This window comes from Neoarius graeffei, chromosome 3 (assembly GCF_027579695.1).
Source record: "Neoarius graeffei isolate fNeoGra1 chromosome 3, fNeoGra1.pri, whole genome shotgun sequence".
NCBI classification, from domain to species: Eukaryota; Metazoa; Chordata; class Actinopteri; order Siluriformes; family Ariidae; genus Neoarius; species Neoarius graeffei.
In genome coordinates this window covers 70,212,987-70,221,736 of record NC_083571.1, presented here as the reverse complement: position 1 = coordinate 70,221,736, position 8,750 = coordinate 70,212,987, and the positions used below count along the sequence as shown (strand labels likewise).

General features: G+C 38.3%; 1 long non-coding RNA gene across 1 annotated transcript; it reads left to right on the top strand.

Moving 5' to 3' along the window:
- The first annotated feature begins 849 nt into the window (after positions 1 to 849).
- On the top strand, positions 850 to 6,727 carry LOC132882873 (uncharacterized). The gene is made up of 2 exons (XR_009654253.1): positions 850 to 1,145; positions 3,176 to 6,727. It is a non-coding gene; the product is annotated as an uncharacterized LOC132882873 (long non-coding RNA).
- Positions 6,728 to 8,750: the final 2,023 nt, after the last annotated feature.

Here is an 8,750-nt window from a genome sequence, read left to right as displayed (position 1 = left end):
CCAGTTAACCTAACCTGCATGTCTTTGGACTGTGGGGGAAACCGGAGCACCCGGAGGAAACCCACGCAGACACGGGGAGAACATGCAAACTCTGCACAGAAAGGCCTTCGCCAGCCCCGGGGCTCGAACCCAGGACCTTCTTGCTAACCACTACACCACCGTGCCGCCCCGTGGTTTAGCATTCTACACAAATTCTAGACAGTTTGGCCGGCTCAGTTTTGATTTATCCTCATTCAGGTATTTGCAATCTCTAGGAGCTGTGTAATGTATCTTTAATTGTTATAGCATTTATATAAGGCATTACTGGATATGCACAAAATAATGAAACAACAACTCTGGACATGAACAGTTAGAACTGTGTTCTTGGTGTGCATAAATGTCAAACCTTTGGTCAATCCAACCTGTATAACCAACTTCCAAAGTCCTTATTTCCCTTATAAAATCCTTATAAGATGTAAATTAAAATGATTTACCTAAAATTTGAATGATAATTAACAATGATATATCCCAGGTACTTTTTATTCAATATTAATAATAATAAACTTTAAGAATGAATACAAAGCTTCAATGTTTGACAAAAAAACTACAAGGTGTAAATGTCATGTGCTCTTTTATCATAATTGATTATAGCTCTAAATAAACAGTGAAGGTTTTTTTTTGTTAAAAAGAATCCGTATAACTTTATTTGTACGCCCGTATACTATGTTTATTGAATCAAATCCATATAAAATACGGACATTCTGTATATTGTGCATTTTAATCTCAACGAAAGCTTCACTGAATCGATTCTTTAGAACAAACTCGCATGCGTGTGAATCAATTTACTTGATTCACTCTTGATTCTTGACTCAGAATCTACGGAAACCTTATTTGTATTCCTGTTTTCAAATTGTAAACAATAATCATACTCTCATGAAATTAAAGTATAAACTTTCCTCAACCCATTACGTGTGCATGAACTCAACAAATGCAGTCCATGCGTCTGTATCGATTCGCTCGATCGAGTTATTTTTATGTTTCGTCCCGAAAAAGATCCGAATCGTTTGTGAATCTCATCACTGTTAGAAATCCAAGAGAAGAGATCCTCTTCCCTTAACATCATCAGAAGACAAATCTGCTTCTTAATCAATTAGTTTCAGCGTTTGGTGAGTAGATCATCTGTATTTTATTTTATATTCATTGTGTGTTGATAGTTCGAAACTTGTAACTGGAAAGTTATCAGGAAAGTCACGAGTGGTCTGCGAGGTGATCTCTGAACAGGTCCGCGAGCACTCTACAAGACTATTAATGCGTTTTAATAATTAATAGTATAGCTATTAATGCAGTTTCATGTCTAGAGCTTATAAATGACGAATACGAAGTATGTGACGGCAAAATAACATTAGAACTCTAGTTCCCATGATGCTTGTGAACTGGGCATGCGCACTGGATAAAAGAAAAAGCAGCTCTTTAGGGCAAAACTCTCGTCTCATCAGATTTGGGCAGTAATTCTATGCGTTCAGACCTTAAATAATGAAATAACTGTACAAGCAAATACAACACAAAAACCATTTTTAAAACATTCACTTAAATTAAACAGACATGGTAGAACAGAAGAAATATATTTAAGGCTTAGAGTTTGATTAATTCAGCCAAATCAAATATCACTTTCAGATTTGAAGATATTTATCAGGAGTCATTTTTAAAATATTGAGTATTATACCACTTCCTGTTTAAAGGCATAATAAAAGGCATCAAATATATTTACCCTACATGTGAATGGAAATGCCGAAAAGTTTAATGTTTAACCTAATGTTTAATGTTGATCTAAAACATTTTAAAACTGATCGTGTAGTGGTATTTTTATTAATCATATGTAATTCTAACCTTTAAATATCCTATATACTCCTGTTTCTGACGCGTTTTAGCGAAATGTGGACTTGTCTGGGAAGCATGAAATTAGTTCAACAGCGAGCTAACCCGCTTTTTACTTCATTTTTGACATTTTTTAAATAATTGTCGTCCTATTATAAATAATATTTTGAATAATTGTTCCGTCTCTTTTCTGTCTCTGTCTCTGTCTCAGTCAACATTGAGATAAGGGCTCCCAGACTGTTACAGATAGCTATAATATAAACAAACAACTCATGCAAGAACAGCAGGCAAGGACAGCCACAGAAATCTGCAATGGGCAGAGAAAATCATTATTTTTGGCACTTTCTCACAATAATGAATTTAATAAGTAATCTCTTTATATTACTAAGTAAATTCCATATACATAAAGTCAAAATGTCCAAGACAACCAATTTTCATTCTCATTAATACTGTTAATTGAATTAAAAATGTATTTTGAGTCTCTGTCACATATCGAATCAAACAAAAAGTGCTTATCAGCTATTCAATTTTATTCAAATTACATTCAGTGAGATTGTTTGTTATTTCAATTTGCCCTGTTTTTTTTATCTCCTTTTCTTTCTTTAAACTTATTGCTACTTATGAGGCTAAGCTTAAACATGTTCCTCCTAATTTCGAACTATTGATATGAAATGCTCTGATTAATTGTTTGCTGAGTTTTAAACCTCCATACTTTTGCCTTTAAAAACCACAGAGGATATGGAATGGATAGGCTTTTAATGTATTTAGTTAACCATAATTTTTTTCCAGCAAGAAACAGTTAACAAACGTTTACTTGAATAACTTTTTGTTTATAAATCGGAGACTTGGGTTTATCTTTATTTAACCATTAAGGAAAAAAACTTCATAAATTATCATGAAATTATCATGATTATGATACATTGGCTTGTATAAGTATTCATTGTCCTTGAACCTTTCCGCATTTTGTTGTACTGCAACCTGGAACTTAAATTGACATGAAACTACACAAAATATGATTTAATAAGCAGTACCTCTCTCTCTGGATGTCATCCTACAGTCTCTTCTTGAGCAAGGCGTGGTGAGACACTTTACACAAGATTTACGTAAGATTAATGAATTGATTGTTTCTTCTGTAATATCACAGGTTCCTGCTCATCATTGCTATTTTTCCATTAATGATCTCTGTTCTGCCTTTTCCTGCCTTTTTTCCATGCACATGAGGAGATAGCGTTTGGACTCAATGTTCCATTGACTCTCTTGCTGTTTTTTTTTTTTCCAGCTGTAATTCATAATGCGCTCTGTGACCTTCTCCCTCCCTCAGGACTCTGTGGTCTGTGTGTTCTGGTATCTGCTGAGTCGCCAGAAATCTGCCAAGACACTGACACTTGCGCCTGCTCCAACATCTGGCGCATAAGGGCTTTAAAGGTTTCCAGAACCAAGCTGCAATATTGCATGGACACTTAAGTATATGAACTTTTGAAGTTTTGAACTTTCTCAAGGCTGCCATTCTAGACACAAAACGCCCTGCAACTAAACATGCACTGATGTCTTTTCTGGGTCAGAAAATGGATCCCTGACTGCTCTTTATATGACAAGCTTCTCCGTTCTGCAATCTCTCATCACGATCCACTGCAACATCCTTTGACCTGGACTGACGCTATGGTGGTCGCTTATCACTCCCTCAAAAGCACCCTGCTCACTTCAAGCCCTTCCACCTCTATGCCTGTGAACACCAAGGCACAGCCTCTGGGGAGCATGAGGGGGGGGAAATGCGTTTGTGTTTTTATCCAAAACATTAGACATTGTTGCTCAAGGCTTACCTGCGTGTCTGGGGGCTGTCTCCGCATATGCTTTGATGGTTTTAGATGCGGAAAAATTGGTTTTGTCTCACCCACTGATCTTGCACTCGTCACATCAAGTTAAACAGGTGTTGCAAAATTTACAGACCCATTAAGTTAATTTATCAGTAATTTAATAGATAATTAAATTAACATATGACTATTTATTCTCTGTTCTACTAACAATCTCGAAATTCGTGTCACATCCTCTTTTGATAATGTAGGTCGCGCTCTCGCACACCTCCTTAATTCTCGGGATGATACTTGGGATGACATTGATATTGTCTGTCTAAAAATCGTACATACTACTAGTATCAGGTCTGATCTCTCCTCCAGCCCTCTAGGGATGGGGGAAGTACTCTTTGTTGATGGTTATTCTGTGGTTATTCTGTGTGTTCAATCAATATCAGCCTGATATTCTGCATGAGACATACGCTCTTCCGTTCTCATTTGATTTTTGTCATCTTGATTGTGGACAAATTCTCTAAATGGGTAGAAGTTTTTTTTCTGTTTTCGAGAGAACACGAAGGTAGTTACTCGTTTTAATACCTAGTTATAATAATAATAATAATAATAATGATACATTTTATTTATAAGTGCCTTTCAAGGTACCCAAGGACACTGGACAGTAAAAAAGAAAAACAAACAATAAAAGCAGAACAATAATAATAAATCAAGAAATCAATAATAATTATTATTATAGTTATGGGGTTTCAAATGCCATAGACTCAGACAAAGGTACCCCTTTTTACTTCAAAGGTCACACAAAACCTTTGTAAGTATCTCTAAACTAAACTGGTGTTTTCACATTCCTCAATCCTCTGGTATCGTAGAACGTACTAATCGAACATTGAAAGACAAATTAATTAAGGTCATGCAGGACACAGGTTTAGTTCTGTAATCCATAATTCATTCTGGCTGAAATTCGCATGACACCAAGAAATTATTTTTGGAAGACCTTTCCCCTCTCCCCTGGAAGAAGGGAACTCCGGCTCTGGGTACCTCTGATTTGAAAATGCATATGGATGAGTATTCTGCAGCCCTTTAGATAAGTTGTATAAAATTTGTACCAAGGTCAATAGTACAATATCTCCACCACACACCCCTTTCATGTGGGAGACAAGTGCTGGTGTGATTTTTTTAAAGTAATGATTTGGACAATTGGGAAAACAATATAATGGGCCTGCAGACATAGTCGCCATTACTTCTACTGCTGTTTTAACTGATCTTTTTCCACAGTGGATCCATGCCACGCGATTGAAGAAGGCTCCATAACAAAGTTGTGTTACAATGACAAGTTTGCTACTAACGTTTTCTCTGTGTCCCGAGAATCTCTGTTCTCTATCTCTGTCTCTCTATTTCTGAGCTCTACACAGATTCGACTGAGAATCCTCAAGACGTTGTGAACAAAGAGGGGAAGAGATCTTCGCCCCATTTGGAACCAATCATCCTCACTACAACCATGACAGTCCTCATCACGGGTTTCGTGACTGCTTCATTGTTGCTCGGGGCAGGGCTACCCGCCCGAGCCTTCGTGACTGCTTCATCTTTTGCTCGGGGCAGGGCTACCCGCCCGAGCCTTCTGGACCACGTCATTGCTCGGAGCAGGGTTACCCGCTCGAGCTGGACTTCGAGACAACATCTTCTGGACTAACTTCGCTAACTGGACTGCGCAAGCGCACACCACACGAATGTGTTATGTCTTTCATCTGATGCTGTCTTCTACTATTATTACACATCTCTATGCTCTGAAACTCTGTATTCTTACAGGACTCTGTTCTCACTATAGGTCGATATGCCTTCTAATTTCATTTTTCCTCACTGTTTTAGAACAAATTACTCTGAAGGAAGTAGCGTGTATTTGGGACGAATTAAGAGGTTTTGAGTTTCTCTAAGCTCCGGTGAGGTGGGACGAGGGCTGGTCGGGCATGCCCGCCCTCTGAGCACCAATATACGTCAAGAAGGGCAAAGATTAACTCAAGATTAATTCTCGATGTAATCACATATATGATCATGAGGTAATAATATATGATCCTAGGATTTGATAATAGTGATACTATTATCAAAGGGGGGGATTGTTAGGTTTATATAAGTATTATTCTTGACCAAGAAGGCAGTAATTTATTAAAATGGTGACAAAATTAAGGATTAACTTCGGTTCAGTTAAAAATGACCTTCTGTCTCGGCTGGACATTGTTTGGGAACATTTTGTTTATTTTGATATGAAATGTGTATTTTTGATCAGAGATGTGTCTGAACGACGCCAAGGTCTGTTTTGATGTCAGATCGACCCACACACACTTTAATGTTGGATGTAATGGTAGCCTTATTGCTGAACAAAGAGTTAAGACTTTATATTTTAGATCTAAGATCTAAGTTAGTTTTATAGTTTTAAGTTAGTTTTATAATTACAGAATATAATTTAGGGTTGTTAAGACCTTATGATTCTAATGTTAAGACTTCATGAGTTTAATCCTGAATCCTGTTTGACCTTTCTCTGGTGAAGTAGCATTTCTTTGCTTTGCCAGACATATTCTTATTTTTCGTATGACTGTCTTTTAGGTTTGTTCTTATTTACTTATAACATATCTTTGTTGAAAGATTCCGTATGTGCGTAAGCAATGTTTGTATCTTGCTATCATGTCATATGATCAGATATGTTATTATGTTATGATTATTTGACCTGCCCCAAGATCAAGCTGCTCACTTGCTCGCAAGTCAATCACACACACATACATCTGAACATTCCATCAGAACAGTGATGTAATTAAAATGTGACCTGCTCACACACACACACACACACACACACACACACACACACACACACATAGACACAGATATCAAAATGATGTCACTTACTCACACCCTCCCATAGACACACACACACACACCCTTCTCTGAGGTCACATACAAACACACACACACACATTTGACAGACACAATAGCCGTTTGGAGAGATTATGATTTGTTATAAAAGGTGTTTGTAATCTTTCATCTTTGGCAAGAATACTGTGAATAAACAGCAGTTAAACCGATCTCTGGTTCTCTGTTTTTTTGCGGTGTTCCGTCCCAGACGTCTGGGTGGTACGAGGGCGGGGGTCCCGAGAAATAAGTTGACCGATTGACCGTTTCAGACTGGGTTGAACCCCAACAACATGGAAACTCAGTTTTAGCATTTTTTTGCATCTGGATAAAATAATTCTCACAATCTTCACTTTAATTAAAGTTTTAATCTCTATTGGTCTCAGTGAGATGAAATTAAATGGAAAGAAATGGTGCAATCGATAACTCATGTTTATGACACACACATGCACACCAGGGCTTTACATTAACTTTTTTGCTCACCGGCCACTGTGGCTAGTGGTTTTCCCGAGTCACTAGCCATTCAGCCTTTTCACTAGCCACAGTTTTGTTGCCAGGAAATCGCAGTTTTTTCTTCACCATGATATGTTAAAGTTCGGAAGATCTAGATTTAATTATGAATGGCAGCGTATAATGTATCTCTACAGTAGCACTCAAGTATTCAGTGCTGTTAAGGTAGCTCCCTATATGAAAACATGCAACCAATTCAGACAAAAATATAAACAGAGTATTCTGTTTATTGAACTCAAATTCAAGCCCCTTACAATATGAAGCATCGTATAATATGAAAAATAACATTCAGTACAACTGAACTGATTCTAATATTAAAAGTCCAATTCAAAACATTTATCATTGAAAAAACATTTGATGTTTTGATATGCAAGTATTATCAAGGATTATTATGTATATTATCTATTAATAGTGTGTGTGTGTGTGTGTGTGTGTGTGTGTAGAGAGAGACATTAAATGTCCTCATTACATTCATCATCAGATGAGTCTGAATGGTCCATGAAAAATGGTCTTCGTGACCTGAGGCTTCCAGCAGGCCATAAGTTGAGCTGGGGCGGGATCAACAACTTTCCAATCGCGTGAACGTTTCTAAACAGCAGCTCCATCCTCTCCAGCTCAGCCAACTTCATGACAGCCAGGGACTGAAAGCAATGCTGTCCTGTAGTGAACCAGCCGTCTTCGCCGGTTTTGATGTTATAGTACCGATGTGTGCATTTGACTTTTTGTGGTCCTTTATAGAGGGTTCCCGCATGACGTCACCGCGCCGCGAGATTTCGGTAGTCACCATATTGGAAGACCAAGTACACATCTATGCAAGTACATACATACATAAAACAAACTACACCTGAAATGTAGCCAGGGCCGGTTCTGCCCTAATCTGGACCCGGGTGCAACATCACGCAACCCCCCCCCCCCCCCCCCCCAAAAAAAAAACAAAAAAACAAAAACAAAAACACACCAGTCTAAATCAGGAAAACCAGTGTTCGAACTACGGGGGTACTCGGGGGATCCGAGATCCCCTGAAACAGACATGAGATCCCTTGAAAACATGATTTGGGAAATGTTGGGGGGTCTCTAAAATATTGGCAAAATGATGTTTATTGACATAGCAATCGTGTGTAACGGGAAGCATTTGCATATCCGAAGTGTTGTGTTTACATCAAAGCTAAAATAAACCGATATGACAACAACTGCCAGGTTGGTTGTTGAGTAGCCTGACTGTTTTTTTTGTTCTTGTGTGTGGTATCATTGTTGATGCGAGGTTGTTTTTTGAACATGCCAATGCGGACACGATTTCCCCTGATGAGTTATGACTTCAGACGCGATGCGTGTGTGGAGGTGTAGAGTCCGCGTGATATGTGCGTAAGATAGGCTTCTCGTGTTTGGAGATCCGCGCGCCGAGACAAGCGCAAGCACCCCCCAGGGAAAAAAGGGACCCCCCGAAAATATCGGCATAGTTCGAACACTGAGGACAACCATCACATAACTATAACTATAAACATTTTAGATCAACTATTTTAACTAAATGGGCTATAATAAATAAGCCTGCAGGCAGCCACGGCGGGCTGCCTCAGAAAAGTAACCATTCAATGACACAACTGAAAGCCTGCAGCCACGGCGGGCTGCCTCAGAAAAGTAACCATTTGTCCTACCTTAACTCGTTTTGCATTTTCTGCCTCCTTTTTT